Source organism: Rhinopithecus roxellana, chromosome 1 (assembly GCF_007565055.1).
Source record: "Rhinopithecus roxellana isolate Shanxi Qingling chromosome 1, ASM756505v1, whole genome shotgun sequence".
Lineage (NCBI taxonomy): Eukaryota > Metazoa > Chordata > Mammalia > Primates > Cercopithecidae > Rhinopithecus > Rhinopithecus roxellana.
The window spans coordinates 62,159,689-62,186,527 of record NC_044549.1 but is presented as its reverse complement, the minus strand read 5'-3'; the positions used below and the strand labels follow the sequence as shown (position 1 = coordinate 62,186,527).

The following is a 26,839-nucleotide window of genomic DNA, read 5'->3' as shown; positions in this document are numbered from 1 at the left end:
TGACCTAATATTCCCATTGAGAAACCTGAGTTCATTCACCCTGTGCCTTTCCTTTATAACACTTGTCAGAGTTTATAATTGTATATATAATTAAATATTTTTGGCGTATGTTTATTATAATAAACGTAAAAGTGTGTTTATTATAACATATAATTTATATATAATTCAATATGTATATTTGTGTATGTTTATTCAATGTAAGCTTTTCTCCTTTGAGGTGTAAACTTCGTAAGAGTGCAGACCACATCAATTTTTTTAACCATCTAGCACACAATAGGATGCAATAAATAGTTGTTGAATCAATGTTTTGTCCAAGCAAGGAAACAGAATAATAATGGTCAACATGTATTTAATATTTAATGTAGGAGATTCTTTGTGAAATGCTATACAGGCATTCTCCCACTTACCCTTGCCACAAGTCTTTAGGTGGTCACTCTCTAACTGCTCCCATTGTAGAGGTAGGAAGCTGAGGCTTAGGAAGGTTAAGGGACAGACTCATGGTCATGTGCACACAGGTACCATTCAGATCCAGTTCTGTCTGTCTCAGAAGCTTATGCCATTCAAGACTAGTTGATACACTGTATAGTTGAAGTTTATGAGATCTCCTAGTTCAGCAGTATTTCTCTCTGCGATATTGAGTGTTTTCTTTCTTTCTTTCTTTTTTTTCTGGAGACAGAGTGTTGCTTTGTTGCCCAGGCTGGAGGACAGTGGCGTGATCTCCGCTCACTGCAACCTCTGCCTCCGGGTTCAAGCAATTCTCATGCCTCAGCCTCCCGAATAGCTGGGACTACAGGAGTGCACACCACATTAGGCTAATTTCTTGTATATTTGGTAGAGATGGGGTTTCACCATATTGCCCAGGCTGGTCTCGAACTCCAGAGCTCAGGCAATCTGCCCTCCTCGGCCTCACAAAGTGCTGGCATTAAAGGTGTCAGCCACCGCACCGGCCTCAAATATTGTTTTCTTTTTTTTTTTTTTTTTTTGGAGACGGAGTCTCGCTCTGTCACCCAGGCTAGAGTGTAGTGGGGCAATCTCGGCTCACTGCAAGCTCCGCCTCCCAGGTTCACGCCATTCTCCTGTCTCAGCCTCCCAAGTAGCTGGGACTATAGGCGCCTGCCACTGCGTCTGGCTAATTTTTTGTATTTTTAGTAGAGACGAGGTTTCACCGTGGTCTCGATCTCCTGACCTCGTGATCTGCCCGCCTCGGCCTCCCAAAGTGCTGGGATTACAGGCATAAGCCACCACGCCCGGCCTCAAACGTTGTTTTCTAAGGAAAGCCATCAGGATTTGACTTAAGTCATTAAGAAAGAAGAATTACTTATGAATAACAATAATAGTAACACACATTCTCTTAGCTGTGTATTAGGTATTCCACTAAGCTCTTTGTACAAGTTAACTCATTTTATCTGTATAACAACTCTATACGGTAGATGCTGGTATCGTTCCTGTTTTACAGGTGAAGAAACAGGCCCAGGAAGGTTAAGGAGATGTTAAATAACTTACCCACGGTCACACAGCTAGAATGCAGGAGAGAACACATTAATAAATTACTTTAGAACTTCTTTCTGAAGGACAGTAGGAGCCAGAGACTCAAAATTCCTTTTTTATGTCTTATGAATATTTTATTTTTATTAATTTTATTTTATTAATATTTTATTTTATCTGCAATATTTTGAAATCAGGAGGCAGTTGGAAAGCGAGAGGAGAGAGATCACCAGGGCTGTGAGTCTTTAGAGTTCATAGATTACCCCACATGAGGCCATTTCTGTCCTATAGACAGGATGCTGCTTGTAGGTGTTGCTTTGAATTTTATCTAGAGGCATAAGACCAAAGAACTTGCAGGGATGTGGAGAGCTACTGCACATCATCTGTGTGCAAAATTCACTGGGGGGGAACTGATATTTGAGAAAGTTCCAGTGAAAAATCTGGCTTTCAGTTGAGGGTGGTCTGCAGTTTTTATGGTTTTTAGCTCCCTGGCTTTCCATTTTGGCTTTTACTTCTTTTCCTCTCTCATTACATTCAGCAAGAAAATAGACACTCTAATATGATCATCAAAGCCCAGCCAAGATTTCATAATTACCAATTGGTAATCAATGTGAATTTCTGTGTGCACTAAGTCACTTAGTAGATGTTATTTTCTTCATCATACTCCCATTTGGATCCCAGGAATGACTCAAGAAATTTGCTTCTTTCCTCTATGAAAATGGAAACAATTTTGCAATTATGTCTTTGAGGGAAGACTGGCTTTACAAGAAGGTGACTTAGAAGGGGTGGTTTTCTGGGAAAGAGATTAAACTATAGAATGGTCCTGTGTGTTTTAAATAATGCTGACATACTTTGTTGATGCTGGCTATTTTATTTGATTGCTATCCGTTCTGAAGTCTTCCCCTCCTTTTTCCTTCTTTGAAATCTGTTGGTTACTATGGAAACAGTGTTGTTTTGGGTTTGGGTGGAGCTGTATCCACAAATGCAGTATAAAGTCATTTATAAAATGGGTTAATATTTATTCTGGCTGGGCATATATGGAACTTGATGTAATGATAATCATGATCACACATGCAGAATAAATTTGCACTTTTATTGTTATTTTCTCAGTCGGTCTAAATGTGTGCCATTTTGCTTGGAATGTACTGTCATTTCCTCTCTGATTTGGATATTGCCATTTACAAGCCAACACCCAGTGCCAGTGGAATTGCTCTGAGTTGGAAGTACTCCACAGGCCTCAAGCATCCCTGGGTCTAAATTCTCATTCCGGAGAGTGACTCCTGAGATACCTTTTGTGTCCTGCCCAAGCACCTACATGCCAGCATGGTCCTGCTCCTTTTTCTCTTTCAGATCTTCAGTCAAGTGGAGTCGTCTGATGCTTCTCCTTTCACACTGATGCTTGTGTCAGCAGTGAAGTGTTGTTCTTAAAAGCCTTGCATGATTCAGGACATATTAATGAGAGTCCGTGCAAAGAGTCAGGGCCAGTGACTTGTCCAGGCCCCAGGGTGAAAACAAGGAAAGGGGAGGGATTTGGGAAAGGTTATAGAGGTGATCCATGGCAATGATGAAAGGGTGGTGAATGGGATCTTTGTAGAAAGGTTAAAGGAATGGAAATTACTTAACATATAGAGGAGAAGCCTGGTTGGGGGGTGGGTGGGAGTTTTAGTGTCTTTATACATAGGAGAAGGAATTGTTAGCAAGGGGCTGTTCACCCTGCTGTTCTCCAGAGACCTAACACTAGAAAGGTATCACGTGTCGAAGAGCAGGTGAGATCCCTGTGTGATGTGAGAACATGGCAAGAGTCTTTTAAGGTGGTCCGACTCTGGAGCAGGATAGTCATACCAAGGAGAAGCGTTGGGGCCACTCACCTTCACGTCAGTCAGGCATACTTATTGACATTTGGTGGCTGGTTTGCAAATCCTGTTTGAAGCCAAGCAATGACTTAGATGACCCTTTGGAAATTTCTTACAGACTCCTGAGCTCAATTTATGTCATCATATTGTGATTGAATTTTTGAAATTCGTTTTTTCAAATGTTTGGACAGGTATTTTTAACTCACCAAAAATGAATACAGAACTGTGAAAGGAAAAAAAAAAAAAAAAAAAAAAACACAACATTGCTTCTCCAAGGATTAAAAATCCCACCTAATGAGGACTGTTGGAATGATCAGGTATGCCGTGACCCCTTATGGTACCTTAGATAGGGGTGGATCTACTTTTCCAAGTCTATTCAGCTAACAAGAGTTTTGGTAGATCATGAATAGACTTGTAACCTATTAGAATCCATGGAACCTTGGAGATTGTCAGGATTGGTGGCGCACAAAGCATGGTGCCTGTGCTGCAGCATCAGCATCATCTGGAAATTTGGTAGAAGTGCATTGCTGGGTCCTATTCCAGACCTACTGAATCAGAAACTCTTGAGGGAGGGATCCAGCGATCTTTGTTTTAAGAAGTCTTTCAGTATGAGAATTACTGGGCTCCACCATCCCTCATTTACTTAGAACATTAGCATAGTAATATAAAGTTTTGGGCTAATTGGCAGTCTTTGTCATTGTTGCCATGGTGACCAATTATCCTGGCTCAGGAAAAGGAAAGTTTTTTAGCCACAAGTTACCCCCAACTATCTTATAAAGATATTTTCTTCCTTTAATACAAGAGCTGTCCTGGCATGGCTGAGGACACACCTTGAGCAAGAGTAAGGAGGAAGTCCCTGGATAAAGGGCCGCCGTGTCTTAGAATAATGTATTAAAATAATTTTCATCAGTCATTTCTTTTTGGGGAGATTCCATTTGTCCACCACCCACCCACCTACCCATGTATCCTTCTATTAACTTGTCTGTTCATCCATCTACCCATCCAATCACCCAACAATTCTTTGTTGAAATCCTACCTTGTTCCACGTACTGTGTGGTGAATGAATCAGAAGGAAGAAATTTATCATCCTCTAAACATTACTGGTATATAGGTATATATGTGTGTGCATGTATATATGTATGTGTATATACATGTGTGCATAGGAATATGTATGTATGCATGTACGTGTATGTATGTGTTTGTTTTATATATATACAGGCGCACACACACACACATAATATGTATTTCTTTTTTCTCAAGCTCGCAGCATCTGTGGTGCCCAAAGCCCACGTACCCAATCACCTCCTTCAGCATTTTTTTCTTTTTGTTTTTCTGTCCTTGGGCTAGCTCTCCAACCCACTAAATTCTCCTGCAGTAACATGGGTTTTCTCATTGAAGCTAAGTGTTCATTAAATTGTAAAGACAAACAAAACGTATCCAAGGATAAGTATCACTTGAGAAACACAGATGTCATGTGTCTGTGTTTAGAGCTTGTACCTGCGTCTCTCATGTAGAACTATACGGTAAGGAGAGCGAAGATTCAACCCCCTGCCGTAGGCAGTGCTCTTTGTGACCTTCCTGATGGTTGGATGTATCTTTCTACTTTCTCCCTGTAAACTCTGGGGTGGGGCTCACGTCCCTGCACTCACCGCTGAGTCAGCATCAGACTCCGCCTCCATTGTCCAGTGTTGTTTTCTGCACCCACCCCCTAAGCTATTTTCTCAATGGAAGAGGAAGGAAAAAAAAATTCCGCTGAAAACAATCCAATCCCGATCAGATTCGCATAGCATAATAAACGCTTGTTTGGACATTGCTTGGACTGTCATTTTAGCAAGAATCTTCTGTTTGATTAAATAGCTTCTCTGTTATGTATTGAACAAAATGAAATGTATGTCATAACAGATATAACTAGATGATGACAACTTTCCTTGACTGTGAATTTCATTAAAGATATACATTTGTGTTGTATCCCTTTGAATGACAGAAGTTGACAAATAGCTGGGGAAAGTTGTTTTCTAGAGAAAAGTTAGCAGCTCGCCTGTTCAGATTTTTCCCAGCCCCAAGACAAAAATAAGGGCAGTGCAGGAAAGTGGAGAGGTTGGGTGCCGTCGAGCAGCAGTCTGTGGTGGAGAGAAGGCAGAGGAAGTGTCCTTGAAAGGTCTGGGACAGGCTTAGGATGGGCTGGCCTCTGTTTCCACAGGGGACTGTACACACTTATGCCTGGTTGTCAGCTTTATAAGTGTTTCGTTTTATCTGTCCAGCATGTTGCTTAGATTAGTGGTCCCCAACCTTTTTGGCACCAAGGACTTGTTTCATGGAAGACATTTTTCCACGGATGCGAGGGGCTGGGGAGAGGGGTTTCCAGATGAAACTGTTCCACCTCAGATCATCAGGCATTAATTAGGTTCTCATAAGGAGCGCACAGCCTAGATCCCTCGCATGCACAGTTCACAATAGGGTTCGCCCTCCTATGTGAATCAAGTGCCACTGCTGATGTGACAGGAGGCGGAGCTCAGGCTGTAATGCTTGCTTGCCCTCTGCTCACCTCTTGTGCATCTGGGTTCCTAACAAGCCACGGGGTGAAAAGGGTAGAGCAGAGGCCAGCTTGCTTCCTGGCAGTGCCTATGGTGAAAGGCTGTTTTTTCAAAGTGCCAGATTGTGGGGAGGGCATCTTGCTGTTTGGCTTCTTAACTTCCCAGCTCCCATGAGCCAAAGGAACCCTGGCTCCAGTCAACTCCCAAAGAGGCTGAGCATGGAACAGTAGTAACTTGGCCTCTGATTCACCTTCTCCCTCTCAGGAGAGCATTCCAACTTGTATGGGGCCTTTAAGGAGACATATCTGGGGCCCTCTTTGGAGGTTGCTGACTTTGGCAGTCAGCCGAGAGCCCCGCACTGAGGGGAGCAGGGCATTCTCTGGGGATGCTGGTCACCTCCTCCTGACTTGTAGACCTGTAGGCAGTTACCTTGTTTTCCTTCTTTTTGTTTTGTTGAGACAGGGTCTCGTTCTGTCGCCCAGGCTGGAGTGCAGTGATACGATCATGGCTCGCTCCTTCCTCCATCTTCCAGGCTCAGTTGATTCTTCCACTTAAACTCCCAAGTAGCTGGGACCACAGTATGTCCCATCATGCCCAGCTAATTTTTAAATTTCCTGTAGAGATGACGTCTCCCTATGTTGCCCAGGTTGGTCTTGAACTCCTGAGCTTAAGCAGTCTTCCTGCCGTGGCCTCCCAAAGTGCTGGGATAGAAGGGTGAGCCACATGTATAGCCTGTTTTCTTAATTAGTGTACCTCATTTACAAATTGGTAAACTGGTCACTCAGCCTTTGCAGAAATGTATGTTTGATGCCACCTCTCGGTCCTGCTCACGCTGGATCCGCTCTTTCCAGTGCCTTCCTCCTGGCCAGCATGAATACTTCCATTATTACAAAATATACACCTCTGCAGGGGCTGTTCTTGGTTCTAGCCAAGAACCAGGCATAGCCAGACAAAACCTCCAGGAGATGATTAATTGAACTGTGCTGTGTTTGGGGTCAAGACGCAGTCATGATAGTTACCCTTGTAGCTGCTTTCTTGCTTTTGTTAAACAGTGCCTTTAATTCAGGGACCGCAAAGCATGGTACAGGCATTATTGGAAAGTACAACACTCCGTGATGTAGGAGTGGTTATCGTTATCTTCGTTATCTCATGGGGAGAGGCCCCAGCCCAGAGAATCTCAGCATCACGATTCATGTCAGGCAATTGGGAGAGCCTGTTGCATGCAGCTCATGAGTGTGGGATGTCTTCCCTGCCAGCAGGGCCCTGAATTGTCCTGAACTCATAGCCATGTGGTAGGTGTGAGCTGTTTTTCCAAACGTGACCTGTGATGGATATTTTCCCCCCTTGGTGAGTTTTTTATTTTTATTTTTTTTTTGAGACAGTGTCTCACTGTATCACCCAGGCTAGAGTTCAGTGGTGTGATCTTGACTCCGCCGCCTGGGTTCAAGCAGTTCTCTGCCTCAGCCTCCTGAGTAGCTGAGATTACAGGCCCATGCCACCATGCCCAGTTAATTTTTTGTATTTTTAGTAGAGTCGGGGTTTTACCATGTTGCCCAGGCTAGTCTCGAACTCCTGACTTTAAGCAAGCTGCCTGCCTCAGCCTCCCAAAGTGCTGGAATTACAGGCATGATGAGCCACCACGCTTGGCCTCCTTGACAAGTTCTGAGGTCTGGGACTGATAATCACAGAGAGAGGAGAGGCTCTCCTGCCAAGAGTTAAGTCAGGCGCTGGCCTTGCAGGCAGGCACCTTCCATGTGAAAATGCACATTTGGTTGATTGATGGGGAATAGGAGGTGGTTTTATACATGGTGCTGTCTTTGGCATAGCTTTGGCTCTCAAGAGAAGACCTGGGGTGACCAGCCTGCTAGACCAGGTTCGGCAGTAAACTCAAGTCAGCAGTATATATGTGACGGTCCTTAATCTGGACCAGATGAAGCTACATTACGCACAAATAAAAAACATGTTGAAGGCGGTGGCTGGTTTGAATTTTCTTTCATTGGATGACTAGAATACAATAGAGTTACATGGAATTTCTTCTGAGTCAAGTCCAAATTTCTAACACAGATGCAATGATTTACCTCTCACATCTTAACTGATTTTTAAATCCTATGGGAGGTTTTGGCTGAAGACACCCAGTGAAATTTCAACTTTACACGAATGGGTTCTCTCTTATTTTATTCTGTCTTAGAAAGTTGAATGGCGACTGCAGCTTACCAAGAAGGAGAACTTTATCTGTGTAGTTGGTCCATCACGGATACGTGATTCTGTGAGGCTGAGCTTACCGCTGAAAAGCCTAGTGCACTCCTGAAGGCGGGTGGAAGGTGTTGTTTGAAGTGAACCCTATTTTATTTTTCTCGAGAAATTCCTGAGCTGATTCTGTGACATGAACATCTAAACAGAGTAACCAGATTCCAACTGCATGACTGGAATAGGTTTACACATTTTTCTTCTGTCCCTCCTTTCAAACAAAATGGTAAATAACTTCATTTCCAGGCCAATTTAGCATTCCCATTTTTTACCCTGATGAGTCTCATTTTAATGAGCAATTTGCTTTATCCAGTAGTGCATTAGCAAAATGTTTCCTGATTTTATGCAGCACGCGTTTATGTGCAATCCTATAAGGCCTTCATCTTGGTGAATTCCTTTCTCTACTAGTGAATTAATTTAAGGCAGACAATGTCAACACCAGGTAGAGATAGTTCCAGTTTTATGGGACATCCTTGTTATGTTAGCATTCAGGTAGCCTTGATTCTCGCCTCTGCCTAAAGGGAGTGTCAGTTATTCTGGGGAGGGTCAAGTTCTCTCAGTGTTAATCACTCTTTCTTAGAATGCCAAGCTCTGCCAATCTCTTCTTGATGGGGTAACTTTACATTGTGATACCAGAGACCTGTGGTCCCTTTAGGCAGTTACCTTGTTTTCCTTCTTTTTGATCTTTTGAGACAGGGTCTCGTTCTGTCGCCCAGGCTGGAGCGCAGTGATACGATCGTGGCTCATTTAACACTGATGTCATAACCCTGCAGAATCTCCCATGCACTTACTGTGTTGCATGAGGTCTCCTCATACACTCGTTTCTGGGTAATTCGTTGACCTGTGTTTTTAGATATGATGTTAGTTTCCACGGAATGAGAATAAGATCATCAACCCACTTTATTCTAATATGAAACAAAAGCCATTGTGACTGAAATAGAGAGTTCTGTGTGACTCACACCACCATAAAATATGCTTTGTACACAGAGTTCCAAAGAGATTTATAACTTTTAGGCACCATTTTATTATGGTTTGTACTGATTAAACTCAAGAATGGACAAAGTCTTTTTAACTTCCCTAAGATAAAACTCATACCTCCCTCTGCAACCAACCAAACAAATGTCTAAGCATTTAGGTTTAAATCACAGATTCCTAGATGGTATTGCCCATCTCTATTGTAACTGTACCCGTTGTTTTTTTCCCTTCAGCTTGTCAGAGCTATTCCCAACAGTCAAAGGCACCACCATCAGACGTTATAAGAAGGGAATTTGGCTTAATTCTCCACATTGTTCTTTCAACTAGAGACGGTGTACAATCAAATTTTGCTTAGCTTACATGGTTGCCACTCAGAATGATGAATTCTCTCAGCTACCAGTGTATAATGTAAGACTCTTATTTTTCCTTTCTTTATTTTAGGTTAAACTTGTCTATCAGAATGACTATACTGTTGACATTATACATTTCAGACAGGTTAGCATTGCCCTCTGCTCTCGTGGGAACTTCCAAAAATGAGATATACTTCAACGTTTAATATTTATGAACTTAAAACTCTCACTCCGGCCAGGTGCAGTGGCTCATGCCTGTAATCCCAGCACTTTGGGAGGCCGAGGTGGGTGGATCATGAGATCAGGAGTTCAAGACCAGCCTGCCAAAATGGTGAAACCCCATCTCTACTAAAAATAGAAAAATTAGGCCAGGTGCAGTGGCTCACGCCTGTAATCCCAGCTCTTCGGGAGACGGAGGCAGACGGATTGCTTGAGCTCGGGAGTTCATGACCAGCCTGGGCAACACAGTGAAACACTGTGTATACTAAAATGCAAAAAAAGTTAGCTGAGCCTGGCAGTGTGCATCTGTATCCCCAGCTACTTTGGAGGCTGAGGCAAGGGAATTGCTTGAACTCAGGAGGTGGAAATTGCAGTGAGCTGAGATCATGACACTGCATTCCAGCCTGGGTGACAGAGTGAGACTCTGTCTCAAAAAGAACCAAAAAAACAAACAAACAAAAAAAACAAAAATTAGCCGGGCGTAGTGGCAGGTGCCTGTGATCCCAGCTACTCGGGAGGCTGAGGCAGGAGAATCGCTTGAGTCCAGGAGGCGGAGGTTGCAGTGAGCTGAGATCGCCCCACTGCACTCCAGCTTGGGTGATAGAGTGAGACTGTCACAAAAACAAACAAACAAAAAAACAAAAAAACCCTTCACTCCTCTAGACCAGCTAAACGGTTTGCTGATATCAAGAAGACGGGCGGATCACGAGATCAGGAGATCGAGACCATCCTGGCTAACACATTGAAACCCCTTCTCTACTAAAAAATACAAGAAATCAGCCGGGCATGGTGGCAGGCGCCTATAGTCCCAGCTACTCGGGAGGCTGAGGCAGGAGAATGGCGTGAACCCGGGAGGCGGAGCTTGCAGTGAGCCAAGATCACACCACTGCACTCCAATCTGGGCGACAGAGCAAGACTCAGTCTCAAAAAAATAAAAAAAAGAAGATGGGGCCTGATATATTATTTTAGGATCCAATAGCATGTAATCTTGCTTCTTAAGTTCTAATGGCCAAGAATACTATTTTAAAAAAGAAGCAAATCAGCATTCATTTCCTATGAAAATTGAAATCAGCTTAACACACTGATTAATTATCTCATTCTTCTGAAATCATGATATATAGTCTTTTTCATGTGTGTTTGCTTTTCTTAAACGTGTTGGGAAGCAAATGTTTTATTTTAGCTGTACTTGAATTTAGAGGCTAAAATAATATGATTTTGAATGGAATATTTATTTGTGATGAAGGGATTTTAAAAAACAACAACCCTGTATCTATTACATGAAGGACACAAGAGGAAGAGGGAGATTGCCTTTTGGCATTCTGTTTGTGACAATTTCACAAATCTTTAGTAACTGGGAATAGAAAAAAATGCTACGTTAGGAAGAGAACTAGAGAGACTCCATCATCTGTTCCCCTGTAGGTAATTTTTACACCTTTTACAGCATTTAAATACTTCTTAACTGCTAGATGTCCATCTGTATCCCCTTCTTGGGTCTCAGAACTAGTGTATGAAGCACAACCTTGTAACTTGCTTTGTTTATACATCTGTCAGGACAATATGTTATCTTTCCTTAAAAATGCAAATGTGCTTCTTGCCATCCAGAGCTCTTCAGTCAATAAATAAATTGAGGTAAAGACTGTACCTAATACCCGTTTAATTTAAATTCATTTTATAAACATAAAGACGCCTTTTAAGCGAAGCTTTAATTCCTACTAGCACCTTGATTTGTGGTTACCATGGAGAATCAAATCTGTCATTTGACAAGAAAAGTCACCCATTTATGACAGCACTTTATCTTGTCTCTCCAGGGGAAGAAAATGTCAAAAGTGAGAGCAGAAAAAAAATAAAGCCTTGAAACACCAGAATTTCTTGATTTCATTTTTATTATTCAGCTATCATATCCTTTCTGATAATAGCAACTTGGTGAAAATAAATAATGTTCCTACAGTAAAATCAAATATTTCCTATTGGAATGGACAGGGTTCTTTGTGACTGTCAGTGCTGTGAAGTCTGGCAAGAAACAGTGTTATTAGATAAACCTACGGTGCCCAAATCCCATTTTCTTTTCATTATAGTGTCAAAATAATTATACCTGTGTAATTTGGGTAAGAAATTGCGGAATAAGTAAAATGGTCCATTGCAAGAGATTGCTTTACGCTTGTGTTCCTTACAGGGTGGGGTTTCTACCAGCTAAAGAAATAAATGCTGGGGGAAAGTATTTTCATTTGAATAAAGATGTAGAGTAGGTCTTCCATATTATTTGCTAAATGGATAGGTAAATGCTATATTTTGTTGTTTTGCTCACATACCTATTTTGCAAATCAGAGTAAAAAGGCAGAATATTTCACCTTGTCAAGCACAGGGATATTATACTTTCCCAAAATTAAAAAAAAAAAAAATATTTCGTTTGATCTGATGTTTGTTTGGGGTTTTTGAAAATGAGGTTACACCTTGAGAAACTGACAGTTTGTAAAGTTCTGATCTAGGGTGATTTCTTTATAGCTTGACAACGTGTCTATGTAATGTGTGTATGTGGACATGTATACATTGGAAGGATTTTTTGCCTGCATGCTGCCTTCATGGTTAAACTCTTTTGAGATTTGCATTGCATTAAACAAAAATGTTGGCATTCTGCTCACATAAGCACATGAAAATAATCTGGGCTGCATCTTTCTTGAGGGGCAATGTTTTTGATTGTTGGAGTATTATATAGCTTGATGTGGTTCAGAAGTGAAGTAATCTTGTATCAATGAGATAGCATTGTAATAGCAAGCCCTTTAGTAAAGGTTTAGTGTAAATATCTGACTGGTAGGGGAGCTGGTTTCTGGAACAGTTGTGCCTCTGTGAGATTACGAAAATGGAGAGAAAGAAAGGACTGAACTCTAATTTTCCTGAAATTGGTGCGTGGTGCTGGAATTGTAGCCAATACTGGTTGAGATGTGCTGCAAGGAAGCCTGGAGCACAATAGTCCCTGTCCTGTGCCCCCATGTTGGGCACTGGGAAGCAGAGTGTGTTTTGCTAAAAAGAAGAAAGTAAGGAGAAGAAATGGCTAAGACTTGTAGCAAACAAACCTACCCATAAATATCAATAAAATCCTGTTTCCCAGGCATATCTCTTCAAGTGCTTTGATTGTGCATGTCAGACCAAGTGCAGATTTTGAGCCAGTGGTTGATCCCTTTCCCCTAGTATTTTTGTGTACAGGAGTTCTCAATTGCTGCAGTGTGTGACATAGTATACTAAAATATGCTTTAGAGGGATTTGCACTCAATGTGAATGTGCAAAAGCACTGTAATTCGTAATTAATGCTCTCTTGCTTCACACTCCTGAGTCCTTTTGGTCTTCTACTTTGATAAAGTCGTTGCTTTAATTTCATGGGGGTAGAGATGGAGAGGTGGATCAGCCCCCCAAGGACTTGGATCTCTTTCGTGATTACCAAGGATATTTTAGGTATGTACCTGGCAGAAAGAGGGGATTTGTTTGATTTTTGGTGAAAAATGGTCCATGCTAATTGATAGTAAAATTGCAATATAGCACAATAATTGTAATTTACCGAGATGTTCTAGGATCATGTGGGTACAGTACTACTACTGCATGTTTTCTTGAATCCTGTGTTTATAAATTTATTAGGTTCACTTTTTTGACTTTGATTTTATTGGATTACTAATTTTGAAAATGGTATTAATCCACAAGTATGATATCAATATGCTATTAATATTGCTTTCACCCTGATTTCTGTGGATTTCACAGATGCTTTTCTTTTTTTTTTTTTTTTTAAGTTTCATAGTGAGGATTAGCAAAGACATTTAAGAACATGGCAGAGATGTGTGAATGAGTAAACTCTGTCTTCAGTAGCCCAGCATTCTGTCAGCACTCTCCAATACCCATGTTTATGTCCTACCTAGTATGAGAACTCGTGTTTGTGTATTGTGCTGTCTTTGAGGATAAATGACACATCTCTCAGATAAGTTACCAGGGCAGTCTTTTTCATATGGTGCATTTTCTATAGCAATAACCTGCTAGCACTCTTTCTTTAAAAATAAAGCCACTGATATGAGTTGACATAGATATATCGCAGAAAAAAAAAAAAAAAAAAACCTACCAATAACTGAGTTTCTGATCTTCCATGGGTTGCTTTTCAGAGTAGAATTACCCCATTGTTAGTAATAAAAATACCTGGCATATTTGGCACTTACTAGATTTCAGTCACGGTGTAATTTGGGTATCTCACCATGTTTTTGTGGAGTCGGAACTGCTCTTATCCTCCTCTTCCCCAGAGAAGACAGTGATGTTAAAGAAAACAAATACATTGTCCTGAGTCCCCAAGCTAGTGGGTAGAAGAGTTGGTAACAGGCCTTCTTCCACAATCTCTAGGAAAGAAAAGGGGAACATTTAAAATAAATTTTGGTTCTTATTCTGATGTTAACAATTTGTATCTGAAATATCCACCCCGTACATTGTGAACCAGGTCCCACGTGCTGAAAAATAGGATGTACAAGAAAACCCGGCACCTTCCATCTAGTGGAACTTCTCTGCTTCTGCAATATTGAAAGTAACGAAAACCCCTATTTACATTTCAGAAATAGTTTCCTCAAATTTCCTGTTTTGCCTGACTTTTGTGTGTCCCCTCTCTGTCTCTTTCTGTGTTGTGCCTGCTGCTCTGTGCTGTGCAATAAAACAAGGGTGACTCGTTTGTTGATTTCGTGTATTATGCCCCATATATCTTTGCTAGGGAAGGACTGTCGCTACCTCCCCCAAATGCTTGAATCCTCTGAGCAAGGGCAACTGTTACTCTTTCCATAGACATTACCTCCTTTCCCTCAGTTTGGCATGACTTTTTGGCTGTGTTTTTGGAAACCCTTTGTCTGTCCAAGTTACTTTACGTGAAGGCTTGCTTCATTGTATTATTAATGTAGTCAAATTATAGTCATGTTTTAATAACTTAATTACACAAAAAAGAACACTTTAAACTGAAAAGTGAAATGGTGGTATTTATTAAACCATTCTTGCATATTCCCGCAGATCTGCAATGGGAGATAAAGAAAGCATCAGTCTGCATGTGGCTGTCACCCCATACCACCCAATCACTAATAGCTCTTTTCTTTCTTAGGTCACTTGCAAAAGGGAAATTGCAACTGTTGGGAGTGTGGTCCTTTAAAATATTTTGACTCTTCATATTAAGGAAAAACATTTGGGCTTCTACTCCCAAATTGAAACTTGGGCCTTTAAGAGCATGAGGTGGGAGAGGTACCCAGAAGCAGATGTATCTTGTTTCTCTCTCAGGTTGCAATTAGTTAATTCTTTGAAATACCACCCCATCCAACATTTAAGAGTTTTCATTATTTGTTTTATGCAGTTTGTATCAAAAGCAGTCTTTTCTTAAACATTTAAATTTAGGACCCCTTTGAGAGCTAGTTTCCAAGTTTTCTTTAATTAAAAGGGAAGGGTGTTTAATGACTAAAAGCTAACATATAATGGGTTATTTATTGCTGCTTGTTAAATTACTTGGAGTTGGTTTGGTCCTAGACAAAGTGAATATTAGATTTAAGGAGGGTGCTTTCCGTCTTTAGCTGGTCTGTTTTTGTTTGAAGTTGTCTATACATAGGGATGTACTCTCAGATGTATGCCTCTGTATTTCAGACAGCTGGGGGAGGTGTGTTCATGTGGATATTTCCACGTCCGCCTGTCATTTTCTATGAAGAGTTTAGCACTGAAAGCATGTGTGAGTGCATGTGTTACCAAGAATGCACACATTTCCTTTTAGAAAACTATTTGTAAAGAGATGTATATCATTCATAAGAATTCCAGAACACTGCCCCGCCTCATTCACTTTAGGGCATACACAAAGCTACGACATGGTTTTTGAAGTTTTTGCAGATTATTCGGTTACCTTATGTTGATCAGTTTAACAGTATATCGAAACCAGCTCCAGAAGCAGCACAGAGGAGATGTATATTTGAAGTTGCTCAGTGGTTTTCAGACTGGTGTGGGCCCTAGGACTATCTGAGTGCCAGTGATTCTAATTCAGTGGGTCTGAGAGAGATGGGGCCCAGAAAGCAATTTTTTTTTTTTTTTTTTTTTTTTTTTTTTTTTTTTTTTTTAAACAAGTTGCTCTGATGATTCGAATCCAGGTATTTCACAGACTTTTACATATGTTCTGGAAGTTAGGGAGCTTTCCCTGCCATCTCCTCATCAAGAGCAGCTGCATCATAATTCTTCTAGAGCGCAGTCCTCCTCATACCTTGAGGTGCATGGAGGTCAAGCTGCTGATCTTGTCAAAATGCACACTCTCGTTCAGTAGGTCTAAGGTAGAGGCTGGGACCCTGAGTCTTTGATGATGTTCATGCTGCTGGTCGAGGCCACGCTTGGAACCTCAAGGTTCAGTTGTTTATATATAATGTAGAGTTTTTGAAAATAAAATAAAAATTCTAAAGCCACTCTTCGGGTGCTTTTTGTCTCTGTGGTTTTCTATCGAACACCTGTCTCTCTCTGTGCCTTAGCTCCTGCTTCAGTGGGTAACCACGTCTGTGAACATTAAGGAGCATTTTCACAAAACGTGAAAATACAGATGATGTGCCTCGTGTATGTGAAGGCACAATGATTCTAGATTAGCCCCAGCGACCCTAGCTCTGATCACGCTGTAGGGGTATAGTTCTCTCAGCTGGACGGAGGGTTCTTCAGGATTCTTTAGAGACACTTTCTCTTACCTCTTCTATTGCTGCCGTTGTGTAACAAAATAGAGCAAATGTAGTTCGAAACTCCAGGGTCACTGGAGAGGGGACATCTTACAAAGGGGTGCAGAGGGTGGTAAGAGAATTAACAGTCTAGCTCAGGATTTTCCTGCTAAAGTATAAATATTTGCTTTGTAAGGGGTTGGACAGCAGAAGAGGTGGTTTGGTGGAAATACCTGCCAGGCCTGTTTCAGAGTTACAGCCCCTTAAAGCTTGATCTGTTCATTGTCTTAAGACACAGATGTCTGGTTCATAGTGCGTTTTTAGGATATTACCTCTCTGCATAAAAAGGGATGAGGAGAGTCTTTCCATAAATACTTTATATTTTTATCTCTAGAAGGCAGAAGCTATTAGGATGTTGGTGTCTGACTTTAGTACATATTTGTAAATACCCTTTACTCTTGGCCTCTTTGGAAGAGCAGTGTGATCAGAATGCCTAACTCTAAATGTCATCAGCATTTTGGGGATGGTATTTATTTCTTCAATGAGAATAAGATTCCAGATCCCAAAAATGATATTGATAATCTCAGTGAGTTTGGACAGGATCTCCAGGTGGGGGAGGGGTTTGGTTTTATTTGTTAAGAAGTAGGAGTTAAACTTCAGTGAGTTTTATGAGTCCATCAGTACCAGACATTGTTTGCTCCTGTGTTGAAATCCTATTACAGCCTATCCTTTCATGCGGCCAGTAAGGCTGCCTGGATCACACTGCACATCTGCTTTGGCTGTTAGGATAGCCAGGGTAACCAGGTCTCAAAATATTCATGTGCATGTATCATTCAGCTTGAACATTGCATCTGATAATTGGACCAAGTACTCCTTTGCCCAGTAGACATTATGAAATGACGTTGGTAGGATGGAGTTTGGGGAAGGGACCTTGCTTTATTATTGGTGTTGGTTTAGTTGGCTGGTCTTGGCATTTATCATGAAGCTGTGTATATCTGTATTTCATTTCCTTAGGAAATTAGAAGGTAGGAAGTGTGGGGACATTCCCTGATACTGGCCCAAACATCACCAAGTGTGAATAGGATTGTGGGATTTGTGCACTAGAAGTAATGAGAGGTAAGCTGTATTACAGGGGGCTGAAACTCAAGTTGTTATGGCAGCCACACAGGTAATTGAAAAGAATTAAGCAGATCGGGCGAGAAAAGTAAAGAACTAGGCAGCACAGGCTTTATTTAAAGGGAGCTGTTGTTACTGCTCCACGCCAGCCAATTGTCAGGACTTTGGGCCGTATTGTTGGATTTTCTGATTTTTCTATAGATGCCAGAAAGCACTCTTGTAAGTGGTAAGAGTGGTCTTCAAATTCCTTGGAGATTTGTTCATTTCATCCGTTGGGACTCCATTGAGTGAAAGGGGAAGGAAGGGAGGGAGGCCAGTATGTGGAATTCATTTCATTTTCTGGGAACACCAGCTGATTTTGTCAGCAATTGAAAAGCTATCAAACAATAACATTTCACTACAGTTGACTTGGGAGGGAGGCAGGCACTCCTGCTCTGTGACCATCAAAGGATGACAGGTCTTGACCAAAGCAGCATCCACAGTAAAAAAAAAAAAAATGTATTCCTCGTCCCTCCAAGTTCAACCCTCTCAAATATTAAAATACAACAAGAGCCTCTTTTGGGGGTCAGTAAGCCTGAATCTCATCATTTATCCCAGAGAAAATAAAATTATGTCTAGAAACTCATTATTTTGCCAGTTTCAAATTGTCCCTATCTTTCCTTGCTGGCTCTTTGAGTTGCCATGTCATTAGAAAATAAGATATCATTGTATGTGAATCACCTGGCTTTCTAAGTTGTTACCCATAAACGTAGCTGCGACAGAATAAATACCTTTCCATTTCCCCCTCTTGGCATGGGGGCTGACTTGATAATTAAACTCCTGAGTATTTAGTCTTGAGACTAATTTCTGTAGTCTGAAAGAGGTTTCTGTATGTTAGAGCTTTTCATGTTCCCTTTAGAGTTCCTTTTGATGATATTGTTTCAAAAGATGCAGAGTGGTAGGTATTAGAAATGGATATACATTCACCTTTTGGGGGCTCCGAGAGCGATTAATTTTAGAGCCCTCGCCAGTAAATATTTTGCAATGGCATGTACGTCTTTACCCTCCTGGCACTGACTTTTGTCACAGAGAAGTGTGTGGCCACCTGCACAGGAGATGCATGTCTTCATTAATGAGAGAGGCAGGTTTCTTTTTCTTGAAACACTGCACTCTAGGAAGTTATTGTTTTACTTGTAGAATTACTAACCCAAAGGTAGCTTGGAGTTAGCACACACATTTTTATTTAGGGCTTTAAGAGTTCTTCTAGCAAGACCTTTTTCCTGTTTAATAACTAGGTAATTTAACACCTACACAAATGAGACCCAGTTTGCTTTCTTTTTTGGTTCTAGTAGGTTCTACACATTTTTCATTTCTCTTAAAAATAGGGGATGGCCACTTGATGTGTTTGTCCCAATGTTGAAAATATGGTGTATCCCTAAAGTTATTTTCACTGTCGCTCTGCCTGATGTTAGCTTATCGAAGCATTTCTTAACTTCTGGTATTTTAATTACTCTATTGTTCATCAGGTTAAATTGTATTTAATTGGCTTTGTATTTTGTCTTTTTGTTTCAATGAAAGGATTACTGGGGGTGTTAAAAAAAACTCATTTAAATGAAGCTTCATCATCTAAAACACATACGAAAATTCTTTACGATGTCTTTTATTCCAGATCTCTTTATCTTCCTTCACAAGCTTTCTGAGAATAAGTAGTGCATGTTGAGGTTTATCTTCGCTTTTATGTGCTCTAGCCACTTGCTTAACATTGAGCACATTTGAGTTGCATTTCATCGGGCTTTCACAATCCTTTTATAAAGGGACTGATCTGTTAACATCACCCTCTTTAGATCTAGCAGACAGGATGTTCTTCCATACAAAGAAGTGCTCACAGTCTTTCTGGCCGGCCAGTAAGTGAATGATTTCAGGCCTGGTGGGCAATACTTGTGTCCATGTGTAACACAGCCCGACCACAGTAGTAGGCAGCTGCATGTAATTTTGAACTCCACTCATTGAACTGTAATAAAACAATATAAGCACTGCTTGGGGGGAAGATTGGATGCAGTTATCCTTACACAAGGCTCAGGCATATGAAAGCAGTGCTGGCTGACAAGAGGATTTTGAGATTTGATTTTGATTGAATTGCAGAATTGAACAGGCCAGGAATGTCAGTGGAAGGCTAAACGCCTGTAGTGCCATAAAGTTTTATTCATGTGAGGCTTTCCAATATCAAGTAGATGGATTATTGGAAAAGGTGTCAAGGGACATGAAATGGAAGTGCCCAAAACATAAAATGTAGGCAGGAGGGAGAAATTACTTCTTGCTTAGTATATAATTAGGTCTTCAAAAAAAAAAAAAAAAGAAAAAAGAAAAAGAATATTCCATAAAATTGTTTATTCTTCCCTCTTTAAATAAAAAAAACTGACCAACTCATCTTATCACTTACTACTTATTTTATACCGTCACAAGAAACAGTATTTAGAAAGGAGCTTCTCTTATGCCGTTCTTCAGTTCTGTTCGAAATTAACATAGGGCAATAGCCTTTCTTTAAAAGAAAGGGCAGAGTGAACCAAGAATATCACAGTACACTAGACACTAGGAGCTATTATGTTCAGAAACAAGACCAAGCCATGTGTTCACACATCCTAACACACTGACTTATTTCATAGCTTGGTAATGCATACAGAATCATACACAAATTTGCACTGGACAGCTGAGATCAAAATTTCTGTGGCATTAGAGAGTGGCATTCACTGGCAATGAGCTCGTCAGTCTGCAGTGAAATTATGCAGGAGGTTGAACTGGGGAGGGCGAAGTTCATTGTCGTCCCATTCCTTATCTGTACGTAGAGTTTCTGTTCTGATAACAGGTGAAGTACATCTAAAAATTGCCAGCATGGAGGTACAGAAACACCTGTAATTTTTCAGTTGTGAATCTATTTGTTTAGCATTTCTAACCAAAGTAGTTTCAGTTGAGTGATTGAAATTAGGAACATAAACACATTGACTCTAATATGCAGGTGTGATTTTTCTTTGTCTTCCACCTACTTCTTCTAATGTATTATGTATTTAGAAACATGTTTGTTTGTAAATGAGACTTTGTGAGGTTAAAGTGGAAAACTTCAGAAGGAAATTTTAAAGGGCTTATGTTTATAAAGCCCCTTTTCCTTTTTAATGCTCAATTCATAGACATGTTGGGAAAGAAATTCCATGCCTTGTGATTGAAGTCATCTCTCTGAGATTTTTTAAACTTTTATTTACCTCGTATTTCATAGACCTACATGAGAGTGTATTTAGTTATACTTTATTATTGTTTAGTTTTTCTAAAAATAAACTTTATGAATATTTATCTAATGAAACAATGATTCATATATAAACAGCCCTTAAAAAAGAATTCCTCAATTCCAGTGGTCAGATGGCATGATCAGTAAGTGACCCCTATTCATTTTACATTGCATCCCTTTCTTCCATAGGGTTTACATGGGCAAAAATTATATCTGAGAATAGGATTTTCTGCTGCTTGTAGAATTAATTCCTGTTTGTATGGGAGAGGACAAGAAAAGGCTATTGAGGGCTGATGAAACCCTCACAAAGTTGCAAAGAGCTGCCTTTGAACTTGGTAAGGTTCTAGGAGATAGTCCTTTGCCTGGGCTGCTCCCAGCCATGAAATTCTGGTCTTTAAGGGAAAGATGTATTGTAATGTTACCCACCAGTGTACATCTTGGAGCCTCCTTGCAAGTTACTGCTACACACACAAATGTATGAAAATTACATTTCACTTCTTTTAACACTGGATTAAGGGGAGCCACAGAGGGTGTTTAGAATGGAAAGTTGAAGGAGGCACTTGCTGTCAATGCTGACCTTGAACTTGGACGATCCTGAGAGCTAGTGCCTCCCTAAATTTTGCACCCTAGGCACCTTGCTTGCCTCCTGTAATTTGGGCCCTGCTGTATTTTTGCAGTTAAAAAAATCCTTGACCCAAGGAAAACACATCACTTTTTGGCTCTTTCTATATTTCTACCCTGTTTTTCTTACCAAAATTTAAAAATGACAGTGAATGTGATCATATAATATTGTTTGATTACTGTTTCTATGTAGTTTCACCGAATTGGCAGGCATTCTGTTTCTGAATCGAAAAGCAGTTTGGAGTTAGGTCTGGTCATAACACGCATTTTGTTCTTTGATTTCTTTGGAGCTAGGGTTTGACATTAGCTAATAAACTTTGCATGCCTACACCTTACTATTGTGCAGTTCCTAGTGTCCTCCATGAAAAAGACATGTGCCGGCATTCCCAGGTTGAAGTTTGCTAAGCAGGTTTCTAAGGATTCATACTTGCCAATGATTTGGTTCTGAAATTGTGGAAATGGTAATTTGGTATTCAAAGCAGAGAAGTTTGGAATAGGCATCTTAGCTGGGCACAGTAAAGCAGCTGACAGGAATTACCTTTGTTATAGACACTACCACCATTACCTGCTAGTTAAGGTGTCTTGCAAGGTGTTCTTGAATTCTTCCCATTTTATTCTTAAGAAAAACTCCTTTTTGCGGGTACCATTATTACCTACTAGTTTACAGATGAGGACATTGCTGCTTGGAGAAATTAAATCATTTGCCCAAGTTCACAGGTCAGTAACGACAGACCCTAGCCCATGAGCCAGTGCTCTTAATACCAGTGATCTTAACCACTGCATAGTCCTTGCTGTGTTCCATTAATTGTCCAGGGATATTATTATAGGTACAGTTTGTCTTTTGGGAGAGGTACCAGAATTTCTTTCTGAAGTATTGCTTAAACCTTACCAGTCAACAGCCTTTCTTTGCAGAATGAGGAAAGCATTTAGTGCCCATACTGTTTTCGCAGACTTAATGGAGCAGGATTTTGTACATTTCTTTGTGGAAGCCGTTTAGAGAGGTGTGTGTAAGGGGAAAGGAAGCAGTGGGAATCCTTCACCCTGGTCAGGGGATAAAGATCTCCTGATAGACTAGGAGGTGTCTGACAGTCACTAAGATTGAAATCTTAGAAGGAGTCTGTTTCTGTGCTGGGGTTCTGTCCCCAAGGCTGGCAACATTCACATTCCTCGGCAGGGAAGCATTGTTTAGAGCCGTCAGCCCATGAAGGGTTCCATGAGGCCTGGCACTGTCTGATGTGTGGTGTGTATGAATGAAGCCTCTTTCCTCAAAGCTGAAATCAGTTTGAGAAAACTGGAAGAATGAGTCATTTGAGGTTCTTCTCTCTGAACATGTCTGCACTTATCTCTGGCTGATTCTATACTTGCATAGTTGTAAGTATACTGTATAGATTCTATACTTGCAAATATTGAAATTTCACTATGATCTTCAGTAGGACGAAAGAGAAAGACATGATATCCAACCCCCCCCCCACCCCGCCCCATTCTGGTGAGTATGCAAGTTTAATAAAAATACATGAAAAAGACCAGATTCTTTTAGAAGGGTCTTGTGTCTGTTGCAACCTGTCTCTGAACAGGTAGGGCATGCTAGATGTGGATGAGCTTCCTTTAAAGAACCATGCTGCTAGCATGAACCTCGTTCACACCCTCCTTGAGCGGGTCTCCTCAGTTCCTGTTTGGTAACTGGACATTGGCCTTGATGGTTTCATCTGTCCAGAAGGGAAAAGTACAGTGGAATGGGGGCAGGTTGGCATGCAGACCTGTGGAACCAGGCCACTGACCTAGTTCCTTCCAGCTGGAGTGATTCCCTTTCAGATCTGACTCCAGCCATGTGGCACCTGGTTGCCGATCACTGCCCAGGTTGGCAGGTTCCTCCCTGACTCAGGCCATTCATCTAAGTGGATGTTACTATTTGTAAGCTCGCTGGGGTGCCTCATGAACTAGCTTGAGAATGTGTAAGGCAGAGGGGCCGGGAAACATAGTGGCTAAATTTAAACAGTCATTCTTGCTGTATGTGTAGACATAGGTATAGACAGAGGTATTCAGGCCACAACTGCATGCTAACTTGTATGGTATTCTAAATATGGTATTTGGATGATCCACTGGCATTTATTTACTGAGGTTTCCTGTGCAAAGCCCAGATTTCTGACTTCTTGTAACAAACTAAAAGATGTGGTAACACCAGCCGCTCTCCCATGCTGGGGTCAGGTGCCCATTTAGATGGGGCTTGTGAAAGCTGTCTATTAGGGATGCATTCCCACCTACTTTGTGGTGTTTGAGTCCCTGCCTGCTTCATCCATTGAATCCATTGAAACAACTGCCCGACCCCTATGGGCGTTTGAGTTTGCAACCCTGATGGAAAGCATGTCCTGAAATAGATGTAGCGGTATACATGAGTGTGTAGACATAATCTGTATTGACACTTACTCCTGCTGAGGAATGTGCAGCCAGATTTCTGGAAAGTGCCAGTTTTTAAAATCCCCTCAATGATTTAAACCTGCTGGAAGCTGTGCATCCCATCTAAACAATGGGGTCCATAGAGAAACATACTCATTGGAGAATTACGAGGCATATAATTTTGTCTTTAAATTCTTATGAGTGAATTGTAAGAACATGACTTCATAGGAACCTCTGAGACATTACAGTGTTTTAATAACACTTTGCTGCTACCTGTGATGCTTCATTTTTACTTTTATTAATTTAATTTTTTTTTTTTCAGTGCGTGGCAGTAGGTGCCCTGGGCACCTCAGCCCTGTCTCCAACTTCACCCTCCTCTGCCTCTGGGAAGCCGTCTGGCTCCCTCCCTCTTTCGGACAGAGGCTCCAGGGGCATGTCCTGTCTGCGAAGAGTTTACGAGGTTTCACCCACTCCTTCATTCTTGAACATGCTTTTTCTCTGCTCATTACCTTCTCTGCCTCCTTCTGGGCTGCCAACAACGCATTATATTGCTTCCATCTACAACCAGAGCTGCTGCCACTACTGTGCCTGAACCTGAATTTCCATAGTTATATTAAAAAAAAAAATCAAGGGTGCCCACAGGTGACAGCAGCTTTTATGGGAGCTAGTCTTAGCAGGATGGCAGAGCAGCCATTTCTCCATGAGACCCAGGCTTCTCAGAGAAGGGCAAGAACTGTCTTCTGCTTAGGCCCTCATGATAACACATTGAATGCCTGAATTCATTCATTCATTCACTCACTCAGTGACTCACTCACTCACTTATCCACCAGTTCTTTTCAATAGATACTTGTATCTGTTAAAATATAGACATAGGCTGGGCATGGTGGCTCACACCTGTAATTCCCAGCACTTTGGGAGGCCAAGGTGGGCAGATCACCTGAGGGCAGGAGTTTGAGACCAGCCTGGCCAACATGGTGAAAACCCATCTCTACTAAAAATACAAAATTAGCTGGGGTTGGGTCACGTGCCTGTAATTCGAACTACTTGGGAGGCCGAGGCAGGAGAATCACTTGAACCCAGGAGGCGGAGGTTGCAGTGAGCTGAGATTGCACCATTGTCCTCCAGCCTGGGCAACAAGAGTGAAACTCCATCTCAAAAAAAAAAAAAAAAAAAAAAGGTGTAAGTATCTATTGATAGATATTTATATCTATTATAATATGCCAGGCGGTGGTAATTTCAATACTGTGTAAAAACAGACTTCGGGCTTATGTAACACAGAAACAAACGGGAAATTTGAATTATAGGGAATTCAACAAAGAAAGGCCCTTTATATAGGGCAAATTGACTTGGTTGAATGCCATGGAGTTCATACTACCTTAGAATCTTAGAACTTCTTGAGAAGCTCTCTGGGTAGAGCTCCTTTTTGTTTTCCAGAACCTTTGGGAGGCAGTATATTCCCTGGTTAAAATGTGGACTTCAGCATCAGCCCCATTCCAGTTCAGGCAAAACACTGCTGAGCTGCCATTTACATTGCTGGAGACGTGTGTGGCACTGTTTCAGTTGTACAGTTCACATCCTTCCCAGCTGTTCACAGCAGCCCTGATTTAGGCAAAACTGAGTTTGAATTCCTGCTTTTGCCACTTACGGTTTGTAAAGCAGCCCGTGTTTCTGTAGCCGTCCCAAACTTGGCCTCCTCATTGGTAAATCGGGGGTTATGACTCCTCCTTCACAGGTACCATGGAGAACACTAAGGACTAAAGGTATGTTGAAGCCATTTATGTCATGCCTGCCACCTGGTCTGCACTCCAGAAGTACTTGCCATTGCCGTTATTGAAATGAAAGATCTCCCTTGCACATCTTCCCCCACCCGGCCACATTGTGCACTTTGAAAAGGATATCCTTCACATTCGTTTTCCAGAAAATTGAGGTCACTGACTTATTTCCTTCTTGAACCCTCTACCTCCAGTCCCCATGGCCATCCGCCCTCCCCCCAATCCCTTGCGTTAAGTCACAGCAGAGGCATGTACAGAGCATCCCTCGCAAACGTCAGTTGCCTTTCTGTCTGCAGCAGGCCTGTTTGATTTTGGCTGCTTATCTGATGCAGGGAAGAAGCCGCACTCCTCTGAGCCTTGGGTAGGCCAGTTGTGGGCTGGCTCGTAATAATACAATTATGAAGGTTAACAGGAAAAAGTGGGGTCCAGGAGCAATTCCAGGCATCTAGCAGGCCTGCTGAATTGGAAGCGCCCCACCAATGAAAACTGCAGCAAGAAGCAAATTAAACCTCCTATCTGCCATCTCACTCTCTTTTCTCCCCTTTCCTGTTTGGACTTGAAAGGCGATTGGAGCCAGGGCCCTGACAGTTGACGGAAGTGCTGCAAGGAGAGAGTATTTATTTACAGTGAGTCGTGGCGATGCTTGTTCAGGATGCGGTTTCTTGCAGGAAGTTCTGTCCCCACCCCCGGGTTTGATCATTTCTCCAAAAAAAAAAAAAAAAAAAAATCCTTGATTGTTTGAGGCCTCCTCTCTGACTTGGAGCAACATTGTAGAACCTGTCTGTACTTGGAGGGTTTGCTGAGTGCACCTTTGTAGGACGGCCTGGAGTGGGACGAGAGGCAGCCAGTGGGCCTGGCTCCCTCCAGATGTGTTCAGGCGCAGCAAAAATCATTAGACATTGAAAATAGGGAAGTAGGCCGAGTACACGTGTGGTAAGCTGTGGTTGGCGCAGGCCAGTCTGTTCGTTAACAGAAACCAGTGCCAATTGACGTTGATGTACTAGGCGTTTGAGAGAGAAATCACTTTGAGGCGAAGTCAGTAGCTACAGCGCATAGGGAGTGAGTATTTAGGTAGAAACTAGCTGTGCTGGGGCTGGTTGATGAAGCCCCTCTGAAGGAGGCTGAGTGCCAAGCTGCTCGTCCAAAATGTGGGGTGCTTTTTGCCTTTGGGAGTCTCATAGAATATTGGGAGAGAAGGGTAAAAGGGAAAATAGTATTCTGTTGAAGAGTTTATTTTGGTATATTCTTGGATCATCATAAGGCCACCCTACAATACTATAGAATTTTCTCATCAACCGAGAAATAGCCTCCATTCTTTATTTAAAAATATATACAAGTAAGAAAAA

The 26,839-nt window shown here is 41.5% G+C and overlaps 1 protein-coding gene across 6 annotated transcripts in view; it reads left to right on the top strand.

The window, feature by feature from the left end:
* The window catches only part of FOXP1 (forkhead box P1), a 632,214-nt gene that overhangs the window by 114,438 nt on the left and 490,937 nt on the right, over positions 1-26,839 (top strand). Inside the window, exon 1 of one of the 6 annotated variants that reach the window (XM_030918197.1) lies at positions 3,641-3,655. The exons of the other annotated variants lie outside the window; for them this stretch is intronic. The gene's annotated coding sequence lies outside the window, so the exon portion shown is untranslated. Of the gene's footprint in view, positions 1-3,640; positions 3,656-26,839 lie in introns of those variants that run through there. 6 annotated transcript variants of the gene reach the window in all.